The sequence below is a fragment of the Oenanthe melanoleuca genome, chromosome 13 (assembly GCF_029582105.1).
Source record: "Oenanthe melanoleuca isolate GR-GAL-2019-014 chromosome 13, OMel1.0, whole genome shotgun sequence".
Classification (NCBI taxonomy): Eukaryota; Metazoa; Chordata; class Aves; order Passeriformes; family Muscicapidae; genus Oenanthe; species Oenanthe melanoleuca.
In genome coordinates, this window is record NC_079347.1 from 113010 (window position 1) to 130392 (window position 17383).

At 49.3% G+C, this 17383-nt stretch overlaps 1 pseudogene; it reads right to left on the reverse strand.

The window, feature by feature from the left end:
- LOC130258910 (zinc finger protein 721-like) overlaps positions 1–17383 on the reverse strand; it is a 415188-nt pseudogene that overhangs the window by 16643 nt on the left and 381162 nt on the right.

A 17383-nucleotide genomic window follows, 5' to 3' on the forward strand; every position in this document is an offset into this window, starting at 1 on the left:
TCAACCTTGGTGTTTTAGAGGTTTTTACAGACACAAGATGCCCAATGACTTCCTGAGAGGAACTTGGGCAAGGAGGAACCCCCAGCCTAAGGCCCTCTCCTCTTGCTCTTTCTCCCAAACCAGGATTTTTCATTCCCAAGCTGTGGGTGGATGGAGGAAGAGGAAAAGCCCCGGAGTTCCCTCAGGAGGAGGGGCTGCAAACCCAGCCCAGGGAGCTGTGAGGAGGAAAGACCCTCCCTGAGCCGGGAAGGCAGCTCAGAGGCAGAGCTCAGAGGTGGTGGAGAAGCCTCATGGAGGGGAGAAGCCCCACAAGTGCTTGGAATGTGGGAAGGGTTTCCGCTGCAGCTCTGACCTGATCCAGCACCAGAGGAGCCACACCGGGGAACGTCTCTATGGGTGTGGGGAATGTGGGAAGACCTTCAGTGAGATCTGTTATCTTATGCAGCACTGATGGTCCACACTGAGGAATGGCCCTACACCTGCTTGGAATGTGGGAAGAGCTTTGGGTGGATGTGTGGCCTGAGACACCACCAGCGCATCCACAGCAGGAATAGGCCCTAGGAGTGTCCTGAGTGTGAGAAGAGGTTTCAGACCAGCTCCAATCTCCTCCTACATGAGCGGATTCACACAGAGGAGAGGCCCTTCCACTGCCCTGACTGTGGGAAGGGATTCAAGCTAAACTCGAACCTCACTGTCCACCGGCGCATCCACACCGGGGAGAGGCCCTACGAGTGTCCTGAGTGTGGGAAGAGCTTTTCCTGGAGCTCTCACTTGACCCGACACGAACAGAGGTACCACTAAGGGAAGCCCTGTGAGTTCCCCGAGTGTGGGAAGAGCTTCATGCTCTGCTCCAGCTCCATCCCCCATGGAAGGATCAGTGTTGGATGATCCCCAGTGATCCCCGTTGGGCAGAGCCCTGGTGATCCATGTTGGGTGGCGGGAAGGGGTTGGAGAGATTTCTCTCCCTTCTCCTTGTCCTGCTGTGCTTTGGTTGGTAATAAATTCCCTCCCTGTGCCCAGGCTGGGTCCGTTGTTCCCGTTCGGTGCTCAGGTCGGAATCTCTCCTGTTCCTTCTCTCAACTCCCGGGCCTCTCCTCAGTCTATCAGATAATGCAATGGAGAAGATCCAGCCAATCAGGGAGAGCAGCTCTGATGACTCACCGGTTGCCGGGCTGAGCCGCAGCACCCAGTATTCCCCACCTGGACCCCACCCTCCCGCCCAATCACGATCCCCCCGTGGAGTCTCCCCAAGTCCTTCCCCAATCTCGCCCCACAATAAACGGGACTGGGTCTAACTGGGAAGCTTGACTGGGAACACTGAGAGTAGCTGGGTGGGGGCAGAGTGACAGCGGGGCTGGGACGGGGGAGACACACGATCTCCCCCAAAATCAGTGTGGGGATGGAGCGGGGCGTCCTGGCCGGGCCCGAGGCCATGGGGAGGGGCTGCAGCCACTGCTGGGTCAGGAGCTCTGTGGGCAGAGGAAAAGGGGGTGACACTGGGCTGGGGGTCCCAGGGGAGCAGACCTGCTCCGGGGAAGTGGGAACATCACCCCGGGACACCCCCTTCACCTTCAGGTTGAAGCTGAGCCCCAGCACCAAGAAGATGAAGCCCAACCTGGACCCTCCAAAACCTCTTTCAGACATCCCAAGTCCCTCTAAGCACCTCCCAATCACCTCTAGCCCGTGCTGGAGCCCTTACAACCTCCTCCCAATCTCTCAGCGGCCATGAGTACCAGGGGAGGAAGAACGGTGGGATGGCATCTCTCCAAAAACCTCTGGGAGGGGAATAAGGGCTAGGGAGAAACAGAGAATAAACACGGGATTATAGAACAAGCAAAATATATATATGATATCTAAATATATATGATAAATATATATATGATAAATAAATATATATATGATATCTAAATAATATATATATATGATATCTAAAATAAAATTTAAAATAAGAATGAAAAAAATGAAGTAATGGCAGAGCTGCTTCTCCTGGGATTTTGGGTTATTTGTCCAATTTCCGAGCTGGGTCTGAGACAGAAACCAGTGCGTGGGACCGACATTGCTGCTGAAGGCCTTCGTAGTGCCAAAATTAAAGTGTCGAATATCAAGAAACACCCTGAGATTAAGTGAGTCCGAGGGCCCACGTTGGATTCCCACGTCTGAAGCAGAAAGTGGAGCTCCGCTTGTGACTCTGCTTCGTAACGAGGAATGTAAAAATTCAACTCAGTTCCCTGTTCCCTCCCTCCTCTGCCCAGTAGTGCAGGGAGAAGGGATAGGCTTTACCGTCAGTTCGTGCCGCTGCTTCCCCCTCAAGGACAGGAATCCTTGCCCTGCTCCAGGGCATGGGGTCCCTTCCATGGGGTCAGCCTGTCTCCTGTCCAGCAGGGGTCCCTCCCCACCTATGTGGTCACTCTTCGGCCTGGCCCTGAGGCGCGGGGCAGCCGCGCTCCGGCCCCGTCAGTGGCAGCAGCGTTTCGTGCTGGGCAGGAGCGGCAGAAGGAGCCGGGCGGCGGCGGGAGCTCAATCCCATCAGGAGGAAGAAGAGGAAGAAGATGGAGGGGCTGGTCCCACCTGTGGTGTCCGATCCCTGTGGAGTAGCGGGGAGGCCTTGGGGAACGGCGGCGGGTGGGGCCCTGTTGGAGCCGCCCCGAGGGATTTGTGCCATCCTGGGCCCCTGAAAGACTCGCCCCATGAGACAGGCAACGTGGGAATGAAAGGAGAGACAAAAACGCGGAGAGGAGACTAAAATGCAATCAATGAGCCGTTATCAAGGGTGTCTCCTCTGCTCACATCTGAAGGAGTTGCACCAAATCACAGGTGGTTGGTGAATAGAATAAAATACAGAGAATAGAGCAAAATAGAATAAAAAGCTGCACTGAGGTTCCTTAGCACCCAGTGTCACTGAAGAGCTGCACCGCTGGTTGGGCAAGGTCGAGTGTGGCCAGAAGGGCAGCGCCAGGGCAGGTGGGAGGTATGAATAGAATTAAACATAGAGAATAGAATAAAATACAAGAAAAGACTGGAACCAAGGGTCCCCCACAGTCCATGTCTGGAAGAGCTGCGCTGAGAGCAGCAAGAAACAGCAACAGTAGAGAATAGAATAAAAAATAACGAAAAAACCCGCACCAGTAGTGACCGCTCCCTGACACTAAAAGGGCCACCCTGAGAGTTTGTCAGGGCAGCACTGGGGGGTCTCAGCCTCTCCATGTCACTGAAGGAGCCGCAGCGATGGGTGGGCAGGACATGGCCTGGATCGAGCCCTTGAGCTGCACAATGAGCGGTGACTCTGTGGGACCGCGGCGGGGAGCAGGGGCGCAGCTGGAGCTGGGAAAGCGGCTTTGAGTGGCTGAGATGAGCTGGGTGTTCCCAACCAGCCCCACTCAGCCCTCGGGCACAGCGCTGGGGCCCCCACAAAATGTTCAGCTCCAGCTGCACTCAAGGGCTGGGCCACATGGGTCCTGCTGCTGCCACTTCAGTCCCTTGGAGCCCAGAAATTATGGAGGACACAAAACTGACACCAGGAATAATTTCAAGTATCAGCACTTTATTACCGCTCAGTACCTTTTATACCCTTTCCCCTTATACATAATACGTGTCCACCCTTTTAATTTTTTGTGATTGGTCAATACAAATTAGCATTCCATTTTCTTTTACTGACATTCATCTGTCTTACACAGCTGCATCCTATTAGGGATGAGGCTTGGCCGCAGCCCCATTCCTAATTTTTCACAATCTACTCTCCTACACAGAAACCCCTGAAAATCGATACCAGGCACTAAAAAATCTCCCCTTCCCATGCGCAGTGAGGGCCGCGGGGTTTCCTTATGAACTCCCCTCACATCAGTCCCTCCTGGGCAGTGCCGGGCATTAGCACGGTTCCTGGGGCTGTCCTGGCATGGCTGCTGCCACAGAGCACGGGCTTGCTGCACTTGGGTATTAAACACGACATATTTGGGGAGGGGACAGCCCTAGAAACCAGGACTTTGCCCTCAGGAACTTGGAGCTGCACGAGGGGAATAAAGGATTCCCTGCACACACCGATTTCCCCGGCAGCAGCTCTGCCCTGCCAAGAATGGGGCTGTGTTTGGGAGAGGTAGGATGTCTGGGATGGTGCCTGTCATGAGACAGCCACACGTTGGGATGAAGAGCTTGGGGTGATCCTGAGGAGGTTTTGGAGCTCCCCGCCGCGGTCCCACAGAGTCACCGCTCATTGTGCAGCTCAAGGGCTCGATCCAGGCCTGAGGGATGAGTTACTGGGAGGAGGAAGTCACTTGGTCCTTGTCGAGTTATTCACGGGTCTGGGTCTACAAAGAGACAAGAGCATTTGTTGGTTGCTGTAAAGTTGTTTATTGCAGAAGTACATCAGTCTCAAAGGCAAAGAGTTCAGAATATTAAAGTTCAGGCTAAAGGCTTTCAGCACAGAGTCCTGGATAGAAGAAGAAGTAGCAGCAGTCTGGCATTTCTTCTTCTCGGTGGTGATGAAGATGGTGGTCTCTCACCCCAGTACAGGGTTTTTTATTTGTAAATCATCCAATGATCTAAAAACATGAACCTAAAACATTCCTTCTAAACTTACTAGGATCTTAGTTCTAGAGTACAAAAGTACTGTCATAATTTACACATGTAGTTCTGTCTATTCCTATGAAGTGTTTTATCTGTTCTATCTAGAAAATGCAAGCAATGCCCTTACTATGTTTTCATTATGTCTGTGTACTGGTTTGAAAGCAAAACCTGTGAAAGAGACTCCATGGCAGAAATGCAATTTAACAGGAAAAAAAAAATAGAAAATACATGCAATAACACAAAAGAAAACCACTGACAGAGACAGAATACAACCTGACCCCTGCTAGTCAGGGTGGTGGAAGCAGTCCAGATGAAGTAGTCCTGTTGAAGTAGTGATCCTGTAGAAAGGTCTGGTAGCTCTTGTCCTCTGGAAACCAGTGGGTAAGGGCTGCCTTGGTGTTCCAAATCTTAGTTTTTTCCTAGGTAGGAAATATTTGGCTCCTTCCCCTGGCTGGAGCACCTCACAAAGTGATGATGTAATTTTATCAGTCATGCAGTGGGACTCAATGGCCCATTAACAGAAGATTTCTTCCTGGAGGAAGGGTGGATTGTGAAAAATATAAGGAACATTGCCTCACCTGGTTTTTAACAGATGGCCCATTAGCAGAGGATATCTCCCACAGAGATAAGGAACACTGCCCCATTTGGTTTCCACAGTACATGAAGACGGTGATAGAATACATACTTTTGGGCACATCTTTACATTGTAACCTAGGATAGTCTGGGGCTAAGTTCCTGAACTTTTAACTAGATTTTAGGGGTTTTAGCTCTCTTAAGGCACTTACAGTATATTCTTTCTGAAAACTAAAACTTCTACTACATATCTATGTGACTTAATAATATTCCTGCTTACTTAAAACTAAAACTTACACTTCTACTTCATGTCTTTGGCTTAATATATTTTAATTTCTCCAAAGGCTTTAATTCAATCCCTGCATTCTTCTCTCTCTGAGGGACTCAGAGAGGGGTTTATTTAACACTATCCCACAGGCTCTGACATTGGAGTGGGGCCCCAGAGAGAAGGACATGTGGATCCCGTATTAGGGAAGATCCTGCTGATTTCTGCCAGTTTTAGGAGGTTTTAAACTTTGGGAGGGGGGGGGGGGCTTTGGTGGATTTCCTGATTAGTTTATGGGCAGAGATGGCCCCTTTTTTTGGGGAGAATCCTGATGCTTTCCGCCAGTTTCGGGTGTTATAAACAGCTTGTGCTGGACTCACTTCCATGTGTTCTAATGCCGCCTGCCAAAACTTGGAACTAATCTGGACTGGTGCTCCCAGTGCTGCATGGGGTGGGGCTGCAGTGTCCACCCCAAAGCATAGCACAGCTGCTTTGGGGATGGTGGCACCAGCTGGTGCTGGGGATGGGACGTGTCGGGGGAGCTGGGGCTGTACTGGTGATACTGGTGGTGCTGGGAGCTCACCTGTCTGAGGGCCAGAGGGACTCAGGTGAATGTGGGTGCTTTCCCCAGGGACCACCAGCCCAGTGTCACTCTGCCCCTGAACAGCTGCCCCCAGTATTCCCAATAAAGCTTCCAAGTTCGCCTTGTCCTGTTTATTGGGGGCCAGTGGGGAAGGAGTTGGAGGGACCCTGAGGGGGAAGGCATGATTGGAGGGGGGCAGAACTGGCCCCGGCATGGATTGGGAATGGGGACCCCCAGGAAAGGTCGTGTCCCCACATTCTCACCCCACTCTGGGGAGCCTTGGGAGGAACCTGAACCACAACACAGCACCGCACCAACCCCAAAGGTGCTGGAAACCCCCTCAGCTGCAAGGGGAATTTGGGGAGAGAGTGCATGGGGGGCGCCCAGGCCAGCCCAGGAGTCCAGCACTGCCCCAGCCCAACCTGCCCTGGCTCCATCTCAGCTCCTCTTGCTGGATGTGATGGTGTTAGGAAAACAGGAAGAGCCAAGGGTGGGCACTGGGCCCAGGCGGAGCAGAAGAAGGGAAGGGGGAAGAGGAGGGCAAAGGAAGGAGCGGGAGAAGAATCAGAAAAAATAGAAAGAGGAGGCAGGACTAGAAAGGAGGAGGAATGGGACCTCTACCAATGCAATTTGGGAGTCCCAGCCCCCTCCTCCACTCTGGGGGGGTCCCCAGCTTCTCTGTTCCCATGCTTCCACCCTTCCCCATTGACCCCCCATTCCACCACCCCCATCCCACATGCTTGGTTTTGGGGGTTCCACATGACTCCTCCTTACTCTGGAGGTCCCATACACCCTATCTCACAATTCAGGCACCTCCTTGCCCTTTTTTCCTGGGAGAAATGCCTGAGGTTTGGGATTTTTGGGGTGCAGTTTTGGAGGTGGACAATTCTGTCTGGATTTGCCCTCCCTCTTGCGGACTCTCAGCTGCCCCTGATACCCTGGGTGTGCTGGGATTTCCCTCCTGGGGACACGGACATTCATTCCCTTCCAGGAGCCCAATGCCCGGCTGGGGCTCCAGGGCAGGGGGTCCTTGAGCAGCTGCCCCAGAACCTCCGCCAGGGTCTCCCAGTGCAGCCGGAGCCGCTCGACCTGGGGTCCCCAAAGCCCTCAGCAAGCCCCAAGTGCCTCCCAGGAACCCTCAACTCCCTCAAACACAGCATCCCACATAGCCCGTACAAGTTCGCCCCATGGCACCAGCTGTGGCCATGTCCCCATATGTCACTGGGCATGTCCCACCATGTCCTCACCCGTGGCTGTGTCCCCACCATGTTTCCATCCCTGTCATTGTCCCCCACATCTTCATCCATGCACTTGTCCCGTCATGTCCCCACAAATGGCCACATCCTCGTCCTTGTCCATGTGTCCCCATGTCACCCTCAATGTCTATGTCCTCCCATGCCTCCATTCATGTCTTAGTTCAGTGTCTTTATGTTTAGTGTTAGATGTTGTAAAGGGCGGAAGAGAAATGAAAAGCAAATCAAGACCAGAAGAAGAGCATTTCCTTGTCCATGCCAGCTGGGGATCCATGTGCTCGGGTGGGAGGGAAGAACCTTTTCTGGAAGGGTATCCACCCCACTGTCTCGAAAATCTTGGTCTTTGCCCCAGTCCATCACCATCTGGCCATGAAATATATGCTGTAGTAATAGAAAATCAAAGTTGTGCAATCGCTGATGTTGGAAAAGACCTCTAAGACCATTAAGCATTCCTGGATGCCACAAGAAGACAGGATTGAAAGCAGAAGATATTCTGGGTTTGAAAGTCAACAAATCCACTCTACCCAAGGAATTCCCAACATCAGTTTGTGTCCCAATGGACAGGGAGACAGGATGATGCAGAGCCCCCCCAGCCAGGTGTCTCCCCAACGTGGATCAACAGGACCACGGATCACCAGGGCTCTGCCCGACAGGGGTCACTGGGGATCATCCAACACCGATCCTCCCTTGGGGGATGGAGCTGGAGCAGAACATGAAACTCTTCCCACACTCGGGGCACTCACAGGGCTTCCCTTAGTGGAGCCTCCATCTGTGTCGAGTCAAGTGACCTCTCTGTGAGAAGCTCTTCCCACACTCAGGACACTTGTAGGGTCTCTCTCCAGTGTGGATGCGCTGGTGTTTTCTCAGGTAGGACATCTACCCAAAGCTCTTCCCACATTCCAAGCAGGTGTAGGGCCATTCCCCAGTGTGGACCACCTCGTGCAGCATCAGATGAGATATTGTCACGAAGCTCTTCCCAATTTCCCACACTCGTAGGGCCATTCCACAGTGTGGATCATTTAGTGCTGGATCAGCTGGGAACTCCAGCTGAAACCCTTCCCATGTTTCAAGCACTTGTGGGACTTCTCCTTTCCATGAGGCTTCTCCACCAGCTCTGAGTTCTGCCTGGATCTCCGGCTGCCTTCCCGGCTCAGGGAGGGTCTTTCCTCCTCGAACCTCCCTGGTCTGGGTTTGCAGCTCCTCCTCCTGAGGGATCTCTGGGGCTTTCCTTCCTCCTCCATCTGTCAATGCCTTGGGAATAAAAAATCCTGGTTTGGGGAAAAAAAAGGCGGAGAGTGCCTTGGAGTTGGGGTTATTCCTTGTCCAAGCAAAACCTCAGGAAGACATTGGGCATCTTCCATCTGTAAGAACCTCCAAGACATCAAGATTCAGATAAAAAAACCCTCAAAACATCACGACACACAAAAAACTACCCCCAAACAGCAAGCTTTAGCCAGATCCCCCTCCAAAACATAAAGTTTCAGGCCCTGCAAAAAAGCAAACCACCAACATTTAGCCCAATAAAGCTCAGAAACACCAAGATTCACCCTTGAGGAAATTGTGGATCCCCCCCTCTCCTGTCACCTGCTGCATTTGGTGGAAGCAATGCTCCTGGGGCTGTGGGAGAGGCTGCAGATACAGGAAGAGCTGAAATCTTCTGCTGCTTCCCATTTCTGCTCCTCGTCCTGTGTCCTCACTTTTCCTCAATCCTCTTCCTCCTACTAGTCCTCTGTCTCCTGCACAATCCCACCTTCTCCTCCCATGTGCATCCTTTGACCATTTTGTTCTTCAGCCCTGCTTCTCCTTCCCTTCTCCTGCTGTCCTCAGGCCCATCATCCCCTGCCGGCTCCCTCTTTCCCCCAAACCCACAGCATCCCAGCGCAGGGGCAGGGATGGAGCTGGGGCAGCTCGGGCTGGGGCAGCGCTGGGCTCTCAGCCGCTCCCGCCCACACTCGGTCGCCAATGCAGCTGCTCCTGCCACGACAGCGCAGGGGGGCCCGGCCTTGGCGCTGCCCCCCTCCCACCTCCCCAAATTCCCCTCGCGGGGGGCGCTGGGGCCCAGGGGGGCCCAGGTGTGGTCCAGGTGGGGAATGCTGGGAGCTGCGGCTCTGCCTGGACCCCAATGGAAGGAAGAACAGGAAAGTGTCTTTAGAAACAGATGCTGGGAATCTGCTTGGAGATAGGGCCAAGGACGTGTACATAAGGAAGTGACAGCAGAAGCCATCAGGTTCATAAAATGTTATTAATTGACCACACAGACTGCTGCTCAGCCAGGGACCTGATAAATTCATGAACTCCCAGAAAAAGAACAAAGACCTAACAGAATATCATTAGCTATACAAAAGTGGGATGAATACTAAGGGGGGGATGCAGTGGGTGCATTGGGAAGTTCTAACTCTCAAGTATTTCAGCCAAGTGGAAGAATACTCTGTGAAATGTCTGAATGTTAAGGCTAAAAACAATCTTGCAGTATTTGGGAAAAATAAAGTGCAAGTAGAAGAAAAAGGTTAAATATTTGGGACATATATTGACTGAAGGTTTGTACTGTATTGACCCAGAGAAGGACTAGGGAATCTCAGAAGTAATGTTACCCAGCAATAAAATGGAGCTGGGACAATTCTGAGAACTAATAAGGAATTGCAGGACCCAGATTGAGGATTGTCTGTTCTAGACAGAACATTGTATGAGTTTTTAAACCCAGACAGTCTCAATATTGTGATATGGATTCAAGAAACAGCAAAACTTCAGAAATTAAATAAAACCAAAATGATTGGTGCCCCAGCCATGGCTCTTCCAGACTGAGAAAAGAAAGTATAATTGTATGTGTGTTATAGTACATTTTATATTATTGGCTTTTGGCAAATATTAAAATGAAAGCTACATGTATAATGTTGTAAAACTTGCTGTATTAATATAGTTTATTTTAGTTTTGCTATTAACAAGACTTATAAATAGTACTATGATAAATGTATTTTTCTTGGACTATAACATGGTGAGGTAAAAAGCTTTTGTTCATTTAACTAACTCTGAGAATGGTAGAAAAGATAATCAAGAAATTTTTCACATTCTTGGATTATGGGACTCCAGAACACCAGGGAAGGAAAAAAATGTTGGTTTACAGATTTGGGGAAATGTGTTTGAACAATGCATGAAAGACCGATGAACTTGCAAGAGGTTGATGCATTTAAGAAAGTGCTTTCTGAGTTAGGTAGGCTCTTTTCTGAAGGCCAAGTACCCTGCTGTTATAACCTTTTGCTTTATTGTTTGTCTCTTATTGTCTTATTAAACCTTTAAATACTTACAAGGAGAGTCAATCTAGCTTTTAAAAAGTGGATGTTAAACAGGGCCATTCCAAAGGGATTCTTGTGCTAAAATGTTTAACCCAGGGGCCAGGGTGGCCTCATTGTCTGCAGAATTGTGCAGCCACATTGTCCTGGGTTGGTGTTTTGACTGACTCCTCACCCTGCCCCCCTTGGCCATGAAGCTGTCTGCTCCCGGGGGAGGGGCCGCCTGGGCTCGGCTCTGTGGACTGGCCTTGGTTTTTTTTCTCTCTTCTTGCGGTGGCTCGCTTGGCTCTGGCTGCTGCTGCTGCTGCTGGCTTTTCGCTGCTGTGGTAGTAGTTCGTTGCCTGGTTTGCTTGCTGGCTGTTTTTTTCTTTCCTTTCTCTCTCTCCCCCTCTCCCTTCCCCCCCCTCACCTCCCGAGGATCAGCACCAGCTTGCTCCGGAGGAACCCTGCGGCTGCCTCTGGACACCGGCCAGAGAAGCATCTCGTCCTTCTGGTGAAGATCGAATCGTCCACGTCTCTTTTTTTTCTCCCTCGGTGAAATTTTTTTTTTGCATCTGGATCTGTGCTGGGAAGTGTTTCCCTTGTATGTGTTAATAAATAGGTTTTTTCCACTTTTCCCCCTGAGTGAAGTATTTTTTTCTTAAGTCCAGTGGGATAAAGAATTGGGGGTTTATTCCCTGGGGAGCTCTTCTGGGGGTTTTTTCCCCTAAGTTTGTCCAAACTAGGACACACATCTTTAATGGGACCTGAGGCCCAAAAACTCAAAGCAGGAGGATCCCCTGTTGTTCAATTCTGGCACTAAGTTAAAGCTTTGATAACCAAAAGAGCCTCTACATGGATGAGTAGTGCTCAGTTATTACAGAATGAAACTTGTTCAGTGGCACAGGAGGATTTAGAATTGAGGACAGGGGGAAGGGTTTAACCCAGCCTTCTGTTTGAACAGCCTGCACAGGGACTGGGAACAAACCCATGGCTGCATTCAAGTGACAGAGCTCCAGAGCCAGGACAGGAGAGATTGATGAGACATTCCCTGGCCTGAGAGACAAAACCTGTTTATGGATGGGTCTGCAAGGGCAGGAGAAGGGAAAAGAGTCCCAAGACATGCTGTGATAAAGGAAAGGGAATTAGAGCAAGCTCAGGTTACCGCCCGCATGATCAGCTCAACCGGCGGAGCTGTGTGTGCTTAGAAGAGCCTGGCACTGAAATGTCCTGAGCAGGAAGGCTCAAATATCTTCTGATGACAGCATGGCAGCTAACAGGGTGGCAAAAGCAATTCTGACATGTTCAGCAACCACTGGATCACTTATTAAGGTATTTGAAAAACAAGTATTTCCAAGATAAGGGATTGTGGAAGCAACAGACTCAGACGGGGAACTCATTTTAAAGCAAAGATCCTTCAGGGGGTTATGGCTGCTTTAGGAATGGGACCTCCACAAGCCCTGGCACCCTCAGAGCTCAGGTCAGCTAGAAAGAATGAATGTGGGAATAAAGAAACTCCTTTGGGAGCTGGTGATAGAAATAAAGATGCCACGGGTATGGCTTTTGCCATTGGCTTTGGCAAGAATAAGAGCCAGACCCAGTGCAGATATTCAATTATCTCCCTTGGAATTGGTGTTTGGAATTCCTTATCCTGGAAATTCTCCACCTAGTGGGGTTAGAGATAAGGAATGCATATTTCAAACAGTTTGTGGCTACAATCCTGTCTCCTATGAAATCTCTCCCTCACGAAGCTGTGCTGGCACAGAGCCTGCCTCGGCACTTTGCTATTCCGACACCCAACCAGGGCATCGGGTCCTGCCTAAGGAGTGCACAGAAGCACCACTGGTGGCCAAGTGCTGTGGCCCATTCCAAGTGTCCCTGAGCACAGAAACAGCCCCAGCACAGCTCAGCATGGAGGGACCCCTCAGCCTGGGCTCAGGGGCTCTCAAGCCCTGCAGATTTGCACTTCGCGGCTGCAGCACCAGCATGGGAGGTCCCACTGAGCCCGCACTGAAGGAAACGCAGCAGCAGCCAGGGCTCCACAGCAGGGGAAGCCCCTGGGCCTGCCCACACATCCTCTGCTCAAATCCTCTGCCTGGGCACCCTCCTTTGGCATCGCCAGCCACTGGGGCCAATCCTTGCTGCCACTGCTGCAGCTTCGCTGCTTTCTGTGCCTGCACTGCCACAGCTGCTGGGTAACACAATGGCACAATACCATTCTGGCTCTCAATTACACTCACACACTGGGCTGCCAGGGATTCGATTACTGGAAAATATACCAACTTCAAATTTTTTGAAGTCTCATTTCATTTCTCTGGCTTTGTTTGCCTTTGCCTTGGGGAAAGGAATTTTAAAGGGTTTTTTTAAGGAATGTTACATGGTTCGATAGAGATGAGTTTAACATCTCAACAGACTGCGAATAGCCCAAAAGACACCCACAAAGACAAAGACCAGTAACAAAACATCAAGGACCATTAGCAAACATCAAGGAACACCCATCCCAGACACTGTTCCCGGGAACAATTGGAGACACCAGGTCTGGAAAAGGCTGAGAAGGAAATCCAGGAGTGGGGATCTAATTAACATCAGAGAAGAAATCCGGGTTCAATTGGAAACCAAATACTACGAACTACCCAACTTAGAAGCGTTGAATATCTAACCAATGGATTTCAATGGGTTCAACAATATGAAGCTTATGAAAAAATCTAGTAAAACTCACGTGCCATGGAACGATGTTCTCTGCACACCCGGGCTATGTGTGGATGAAATTATTTCTGTTGCACATCCTGGCAAGAATCAAGTAATGCCTTAACTCTTTAACACTAAAATATGAAGTAAAAAGCAGATTAGAAGGGGGCCACATGTGAGTCATCCAATGGCTGCTCTGGAACTGTAGCACTGGTTTCAGACAACCAGGAGAGGAGCTTTGGAAATGCAAATTAACACTGCTGGGGCAAAGTACCCACTTATCATTTAAATTACAGGATTACAAGCTGTCCTCGAAATAATGACCAATCAGACAGATTGAGCTCCTGACCTTCCTGCCACCCAACCACGCCAAAGAAGAAGGCAACATTTGTGGAAAATTAAATGACTGAAACTGATGTTTGCAAATAGATTATAACCGTGAAACAGATAAAAACAGAAATAAGAAAGGGACTCATATTCCAGTCCAAATGTAGAAAGGAAGGGAATGGGACAGGCTTTCATGATTCCCTGGCTGACCATGACCATAAACGAATATTCTTCTTCCTCTGAAGTGCTGCTGCAACTCTCATCTTTTTCGCATGCACGACACCTTGCTGAGTGCAGCTCATTCAGCAGGTGAGCAAGCGGATGCAGGTGGCAGCCAGGCCTCCTGATCCAGAAACAGCTACAAAAGGACAGGGAGTGAGGGCACTGAGAATAATCCCAAAACCAGAGAGGAACCAGAAAAAGAGACTGAGTAAATAATAAGCAGATGATTGTAAAGACAGTTCTTGAGGAAAGAAGAGGAGGCAGTGAAAGCAGTAATATTACCGTAGTGGGAGTGCATATTAAAAGGGACATGCAGCACAAGGATCGGGAAGTCTGAACCATCCAAGTACCTCAGCCAGTGGGGAAAGGGAGAGGGAGATGCAGCCGGGAAAATGAGGATAAAAAGGAGGCTGCATTTTAGAGACCGCATGGCAAATGCCCATAGACTCTCCCTTTGTTCATCAATAAAGTCACTTTTACAGGACTCTTCTGTTTCCTTTGTGCACACAAACTTCTGGCCACATGAATTTTCCCGCACAGCCCCGGGGCCTCTCTCAAATATCCCTTGCCCTGCTCCCGCTCCTGCCGGGGCTCCAGGTGGCTCCCGGCTCCATCCCGGACTCACCCCCAGCTCCCACCGCCCTCAGCTCCTGCTCACCCTGAGCTCCCAGCGATTCAGGGCAGCAGCGGTTCCTAGTGAATTACCAAAATATGAGTATTGGCCTAATACCGACACTCAACTGTGACGGACAAAAGACTCTCTAACAGTTCACATCCCCAAACATTCCTCCCTTCCCACATACTTGTATTCGTGATCCCTAACATTTTGCTTAAAGCCCTACGAGAGTAGGGATCGTAAGCTTTCCCTTGGCATCGATAAATCCCGGTTACATTGTACTGATGTGGTATTGCTTTGACTCTTATTGTACTCGTGGCAATGACTACAAGGATCACAACTATTTGCATTATGTCCATGATAGCTATAGGTCCATTACTCGCTGCTCTTGGTGAATTTCAGCTTCAGGTCTCTGTTGCCTGGTGCAATTTTCCAAATTTCTTCAGGAGCCTTCTTCACTCCGGAGTGATTGATCCTCGCCTTCTGTTCTTTGATCTTGACTGCCGTGAAGGTGGTGAGGAGTACCTGGAATGGTCCTTCCCACTGTGGCTACAAAGTCTTCTCTGCAGAAGTCTTAACATATACATAATCCCCAGGTTGTACATCATGTACTGACCCATCTAATTCTCTGCTTTGGGCCCCAGCCACATATTTTTCAATTTCTCTAAGCTGTTTATTCAGGGCCACCATGTATTTGTGTAGAGTTTCTTCCTCTACTTGAATGGCTGTTATTCCTTCTTGGACTGCATATGGTCTCCCATACAATATTTCAAAAGGGCTTAATTTCACTTTTGTTCTTGGTTTTGTTCTAATCCATACTAATGCCAGTGGAAAAGCCTGGGGCCAAGACAAATTTGCCTCTTGCCCCAGCCTAACAATTTGTTGTTTGATCATATGGTTCATTTTCTCTACTTGGCCACTGGATTGAGGGTGATATGGAGTAGCAATTCCCAATCTATTCACAGGTGGTGACTAATTTGCTGTACAATTTTCGAGATAAAATGTGGCCCTCTATCAGAAGATATAGCGGCTGGGACTCCAAAACGTGGTATTATTTCTTGTAACAATGCCTTGGTCACCTCTCGTGCCTTAGCTGTCTGGGTAGGGAAGGCTTCTGGCCATCCTGAAAAGGTATCTGTTAACACTAATAGGTAACTATACCCCCCTTTCGTGGGCAATTCCGTAAAATCAATTTGCCATTGCTGCCCAGGTCCACAGCCCTTCCCAATTTGTCCAACTTTAGGCTTTGGAAAGGTTTTAGGATTAGTTCGGAGGCAAAGACCACACTGACGAGTTACTTGTGTAACTGTGCCTTGTAATTTTCTAGCCGGAATTCTCTCCTTTAAATAATTGTACAGGGCGTCGATTCCCCAATGTGTTTTCTCATGTTTTTTTAGAAATAGTGACCACAACAAGTAAGAAGGTACTACAATTTTTCCTTCTTTGGTTACAGCCCACCCTTTCTGGTTATAAGTTGCTGCTTCATCTTTCTTAATAAGTTTTTATCCTTTTTGTTATATACTGGCTTACCTTCAATAGAGATCTTTCCATCTGGAATTAATGCTGCCTCGACTATTTCATTGGGTACCTCACCTTTGGCTGCGTCTTTTGCCTCTCTGTCCGCCAGCATATTTCCTTTTTCCAATTCTGAACTCACTTTTTGGTGTGCCTTGATGTGCATAGTAGCTACCTTTTCAGGTAACTGAACTGCATCTAATGCGTGTTTAATATTTTTTCTTTCTTGTGAGTTCAGCAGTCCTCTTTCTTTCCAAATGCTCCATGTGCATGAACCACTCCAAATGCATATCTTGAGTCTGTATAAATGTTGATTTTTTTTCCTTTTGTCAGCTCTAAGGCCTGGGTTGAGGCGATTATTTCAGCTTTTTGTGCAGAGGTGTTTTTTTGCAATGGTCCAGACTCTGTTACCTCTGCTTGTGGTAACTGCATACCCAGCATGTCTTTTTCCACTGATGATATAGCTGCTCCCATCAGTGAACCAGCTCTCAGCGTCCTCAAGAGCGGTGTCCTTCAGATCCGGGCGACTGGAGTAGGTGGCTTCAATGGTCTCCAGGCAGTTGTGGATCACTGGTTCTCCCATACTCCTGATCTGGAAGTCCCAGGGCTGGAGCTGACATAAGAGCCTTCTTTAGTTTGTTGAAGGCTCGTGTTGCTTCTGTTGTCCGCTGAAGATCCCTGCTCCCTTCTGTGATTAAGGCATACAGGGGTTTAATGAACAATGCATAGTTACAAATCCACTGTCTGCACCACCCCGTCATGCCTAGAAAGGTTCTCAGTTCTTTCACTGTCTGGGGCTTCGGGGTTTGGCATATTGCTTCCTTATGGTCTTGCCCCAAGGTCCTTTGTCCAGCACTTACTTCGTAGCCAAGGTAAATAACTGTTTGTTTCATCATCTGGGCTTTCTTTTGGGATACCCGATACCCCTGCAGGCCCAAAAAGTTTAGGAGGCTTAACGTCCAATCCACACCTGCCTCTTGGGTCTGGGTGGCTATTAAAAGATCATCCACATACTGAAGCACTTGTCCTTGGGGGTTCCCAAGGCTCCAAATCCTTTGCCAGCTGTTCTCCAAATATAGTAGGGGAGTTCTTGAACCCCTGGGGTTCACATGGCTCACACCATGTGAGCTGAGTTTTATGTCCAGTTTTGGGATTGTCCCATTCAAATGCAAAAATTTTCTGGCTCGCTTCATGGAGAGGGAGGCAAAAAAAAGCAGTAAAACTGTAAACCAGGTTAGTTCAGGTGTTAAAAGAGTTAACAAGGTGTAGGGGTTAGCAACCACTGGGTATAAATCTTCAGTTATCTTATTAACAGCTCTTAAATCTTGTACAAACCTGTATGATCCATCGGGCTTTTTCACCAGCAGAATAGGAGTATTAAAATCAGATTGACACTCTTTCAATAGTCATATTTGCAAAAAGTTTTCAATGATTGAGCTAATTCCTTCTCTGTCTTCGTTTTTCGAGAGATATTGTTTGACCCTTTGTCACGGTGTGACTTGGGTTTGCCAAACC